Here is a 5,248-nt window from a genome sequence, read left to right as displayed (position 1 = left end):
GCTGTAAAACAAGGGTTATATTTGTTCATCCATATGTTTTATTTCTATATTGTGATTTGAGGAATTTATACTTGGATATATGCTGTTTTATATGCATAATGTGATCAGAAGTGCATATGTAAGGAAGAAAACTTACCTGCAGATTGGTACATCCCGGTGTGTGGCCTAAACAATAAAATGGCTTCCAGAGATGTACATGTGGCTCATCACTTGTCATGGATTAGGGTCAGGTTGGTCTGTGTAGAGGGAGCAAGCAATATAAGCTTGTGTTGAAGAAGTTTGTTAACCATCTACTTAACTGTTGTTGTAACTATGATCCAACAAAGAGACTTGTAATTTTTTTATGTTTATTTTTTATTTAGTTATTGCTCTGAGATCTACACTATCCACACAATAAATTCAACTCCACTGGAATTTCACATTTACAAATAAATGTTTAAATGTTTGTTAAATGTTTAATACCTGCATTGAGCAAAACCTCAAATTTAGGTAACAGTTAATATTGCATAACCAGAATTTTGCCTTGTAGGATTAGATGAGTCAGTTGTGATGTTTAACATTTATGTATTATTTATTTTTATACACACACACACACACACACACACACACACACACACAATACTGATATGTGACATTTAGTTTCTACTTATTTAATATGCCACTTCTGGTCTGGGCTTTTGTCAACCACAAATAACTACTTTTTTAATACTCTGAGTAAACATACCTTAATGAATCACAAGCTTCTGTTCAAATGCATTCAAGAGTGGATTTTAGTCTTATTGTGTGCAAATAAACCCATCTTAAATGTAAAAAGAAGAAATGTATTAGAGACTGAGGCCTCTGCTTTAGGATTAGAGTACAGTGTGCAAATTGAAGTACAAACTGAAACTCTTGTTAATAGAAGTTCATATTTCAAGAGGCCTCTGAGGTAACATTGCTGATATTCTTGTTTGGGAAAGAAAACATTAATAGGAAATTGCCTCTGTCATTTTGATAATGCCGTAAAATACATGTTAAAATCAAACAAGGACACCATTATGGAGAAGATAATAAAATAATATAAAGTGTCTTGAATAATATATGTAACTTCTGAATAAATCAAACCAGTTTTCTTAAAGCTTGTTTGTTTTCTTGAGGGCATATGACTGTCACATCCTTGGTCTTCCAGGAAGTTCCTCTTCATGAACTCGTGCTGTCTCGAACACTATGGAGAAAGCCGACTGTCTGACCACGCTCAGAATCACATGTGTAATCAGCCCAATGGAAAGGCAAGATGGTGATAACTCTGATAACATCGCAGAGTTGAAGACAACCACTGATCTCGCTCTCTGCACCACCATGGCAGCGATGGTGGCAGCGGAGAGGCATCTGTGGTAGACCTTGTCTGATATGAGAGGAAAAGAAAAGGTAATCCTCCTTGACGCCCCAGTTGTGCCATCTGGCTTGTTCGGTGACATTGTCAACTCAGTTGTCGCCTGGTATCAGGAGGCCTGTAAACAAGAGACGGCATTTCAGCGGTTCCTACCTTGCCGCTCTCTAGCTTTCTAGCTGTGGGGGTTGCTGGTCGGGAGCAGCCCCCTCCGCGTACCAGCTCCTCATACAGAGAGGCTCAAAAACAGAGTGTTGTCACCCATGCTCCCCTAAGTTGGGACCAGACGATGAAACAAGGTCAAGGACTTCCCAGCCTAAGCCAAATCTGCAGAACGTGCTTCAGGCTAGGAGATCCTCAGCCGAAAAGTCCTGACGTGAGTTGGTCAGGACTTCAGAGGGCGGCCCCCACTGGTGCAGAGTGGCGTACACCAACTATGCCAGAGTCTCATGGTGCAGCAGCTTCCAGTGAGCGCTGATCTGTTTCTTTTACCTGCGAGCATCGCGGAGCTGAGTGGCTCGCCACCCCTACAGGGGTCTCTAAAACAGTTAGATCAGTTGCCCCTGCTTCAGGGCACCAATCTAGCTGCCTCGATAACACCAGAGGTGAGTCTCGAGACTGACCATCAAGCATGTCATATCTCAAATCAGGTCTGAGGACTGGTTTGTCATGACAAATCTCGAAGACGCATACTTCGGTGTCTCCCTACTCATATCGAGGTGATCGTCACATCATTCAGGAGAGTCAGAAAAGCCCAGTCACTCACAGTAAAGCAGTTTCAGAGACTGCTGAGTCCAATGGTAGTTGCGTACAAGTGATACATTTTGGAATGCTGTACTTGAGGGCCCTACAGAGGTGGCTCACGACCAAGGGATTTTTTTTCCAGAGGGGGAATCCACTTTAAACTATCAAGGTCACGTGATAATGCCACTGTACCTTAGACATGTGTAAGACACATTGGTTCTTGAATCAGGGCCTGGTACTGGGAGTTCTCTCACAGGTGCGGGGCATAATAATTCACCCCTGCCTGGAGTCGGAAACTCTGGGTGTGACCCCTGAGGGAGTTTTTACAAGCCAGGTTCTTTGCAAGGTTGACCCACTCCACATTAAAAGTTTACATGGTGGCCATTGCATCCTACCATGTCCCCTTCATTGGCCAGTCAGTGGGCAGACAACCCCTAGTGTCACGTTTCCTTCGTGGTGTGCTGAGGCAAAATTCTCCATAACGGTCCAGTGCCCCTCCTCTGGGGCTTGCTTGTGGTGTTAGAGGCTCTCTGTAAAGCTCCATTCGAGCCAACTGAGGAGATTTTAGATCATCATCTGACAATCTATCAAGCAATTACTGTTAGCAATTACTTCAGTGGGCCCTACTCATCTTGATTTGCGCCCCGGCATGGCCAAAGCATTATTATCCCCTCAAGCGGGTTATGTTCCAAATGTTCCCTCTATCATACCATGACCGATAGTGCTGCAGGCCTTCTGTCCTCCTCCCTTCTGGGAGCTAATTGTAGCTAATTGTATGTGTCCAGTTCGGACACATACGTCCACAGAGCTGCCATGTGGAGAAGGTAGGACCAAATGCTAGTGTGCCATGGTCCTCCCAAAAAGGGTCTCCCTGCGACTAATCAGACCCTTAGCTGGTGGATAGCTGAGATTATAGCAAATTAGCTAAAAGTGAGATGAACATCATAATATTGACTCTAAGTAAAATTATTTATCTGCCCATAAAATATATTCTTACTACTAGTACATTGCTCCCTGAGCATCTAATAAAACTGGAAAGTTAAAGTGACCTTGTCCTGTGAGCAGCAAACACAAACAACAAAGTGTGAATACAAATGGATGTTTATTAAACTACACTACAGGGGAACATGTAACATCTGACTAGACAAAAACATAGACATATTAAACAGATGCCAACGCATGGAAAGCATGGATAGAGAGGGAGATAGAGAGAGACCGAGCGAGTGCACACTGTAGCGAAAGGTAGCGCTCATATGCAAGAGAGTACAGCATAATAGCAATATTTACTCATCAGCTAATCAAAGCCTGTTAAGAACCATCAAAGAATCACATTAATTAAAAGGGGGTCAAAGCCTAGAATCGCATCTAATTAGTTAACAAGTGGTTACTTTGTACTCTGTTTACCTATAGTTGCTGCGTAAAATTTGCATAGATTCCTGTTGAATCCTGTTAGGATTAAAGGCATCATTTTATCCATGAGCTGACTGCTCTGAAATGAATTGATAAGTTGCAGAAAACTGCCTGAAAATTGATCAGCCTATCCTGGAAGGGGAGTCACAAGGTTTCCAAGGTGATGGGTGTCTCCAGGGAACCGCAAGTTAAGAGAAACCTCACTTTTTGGCTGTGGAGTAGGTTTTATCTGGTTTGCCTAAAACACCCATTTTTGGTAGATTGACCAGTAACAAGGCGTATATTTTCAATAGGAAAGTATACGCTTTGTCCCAGTGACACCTCATTTGCATGCTTTATAACTGTGTTGAATACTTGGTGTAGTTTTACCCAAAATTTGGTACAAATAGAAGGGTGCCTTTCCAAATAGTATAGTTTGAGGAATAAAGAGCAGATCATTTTGATCACTAAGAACGAATAATCTAGAAGGTTTTAAACCAGATATATATTCATACACCTGAATATTAGCATTTAGTGCTTAAATAATATAAAATAAACAGTTGTAACTAGACTAATGTAGGGAAACATACAGACAACATGCATAAACCAGATACATTTGAAACTGATTAATTGTAGTCAAATAAAGAAAATGTATTTGTGTGTGTGTGTGTGTGTGTTATGTGTATTTGGAAGCATGGAGGTGGTCCACTGGTCTGCTAGGCCATGGTCTCTGGCCCTGAGGGTCATTAACATATCTTTTTTTCATGTGTTTGAAAAACGATAGAGAGGAGCAGAGATTTGCTGTTTAACAAAATCTTTATGGTGGTGGGATAACCCTTGGCAATTTAGCTCCATATAATTTAGGATGTGAGGCCATGTATATGATTCATATGCAAATGTCAAAAAGCTAAAAAGGAATTTCGGTAACACTTTCTTTGAAGCCCGTATTTATAAAACTTTATAACAGTATTCTTAAGGCATTATAATGAATATATGTGTGTGTGTGTGTTGTATAAAATCATGACGACAATTATAATACATCATAATACTTATCTCTATGTGGTTGTAAGTTTAAGAGTATGATTATTTATAACACACAATAAACACCCAATTAAATCTACTTCATTCACAGTATAATGGACTGTATCATATCTTGACATTATTTAAGATCTGCACAGTATCTTACTACAGCTTGTGAGTGGTTAGATGTTCTGTTATTTGAGTTTTTCCTGTGGAGCTAATGTTAATTAATTGAGATGAGCTTAAAACTCGTAATGAAAAAACGCAATGTTTTGTATAGTTACATATTATGTTAGTAGTAGTAGATATACTATAGCTTCTGTCATGATGATTTATGACTTTGACCTTTGACCTTTTGACAGGTTGAACTTCCGGTAACCTTATGATGGATGGGCGGGACAAATGAGATCAAGGGTTAACCTATGACCTTTCCACGCATCGATCATATGGTTTTGACAGAAAGTTTTACCCTATTGACCTAATTAGTTCAAAATCATGGTTTTGACGGCTAGTTTAAACGGAACATGAAAGACTCCTCACGCATCGATCATGCGGTTTTGACAGAAAGTTTTACCCTATTGACCTGTTAGTTCTAAATTAAAACGGTATATGAAAGACTCCCCAATCATCGATCATGTGCTTTTGACAGAAAGTTTTACCCTATTGACCGTTAGTTTGTTTGAAGTCTGTGCCAGATAAATTGTTTGAAGTTTGTGTCAGTTAGCT

This window comes from Carassius gibelio, chromosome A2 (assembly GCF_023724105.1).
Source record: "Carassius gibelio isolate Cgi1373 ecotype wild population from Czech Republic chromosome A2, carGib1.2-hapl.c, whole genome shotgun sequence".
In the NCBI taxonomy this organism is placed as follows: Eukaryota; Metazoa; Chordata; class Actinopteri; order Cypriniformes; family Cyprinidae; genus Carassius; species Carassius gibelio.
This window is presented reverse-complemented; position numbering follows the sequence as displayed.